This window comes from Microtus ochrogaster, chromosome 4, assembly GCF_000317375.1.
Source record: "Microtus ochrogaster isolate Prairie Vole_2 chromosome 4, MicOch1.0, whole genome shotgun sequence".
NCBI classification, from domain to species: Eukaryota; Metazoa; Chordata; class Mammalia; order Rodentia; family Cricetidae; genus Microtus; species Microtus ochrogaster.
The window spans coordinates 21,936,120-21,936,338 of record NC_022011.1 but is presented as its reverse complement, the minus strand read 5'-3'; positions in this window follow the sequence as shown (position 1 = coordinate 21,936,338).

Below are 219 nucleotides of genomic sequence, written 5' to 3'. Positions count from 1 at the left end.
AGAGAGAGAGAGAGAGAGAGAGAGAGAGAGAGAGAGAGAGAGAGAAAGAGAGGGACAGAGACAGAAGGGAGAGAGAGAATTAGAAGAGGCTTTGCAGTTTTGAATTGCTTTGCCATTCTATAAATACCCCAAGAGCCTACACTGTTGGATCCCATGCTACCCACTTGATGGTACTCAAGTGTATGTGACTTAAAGGCCGAGGTCCCAGGATGTCTAGCA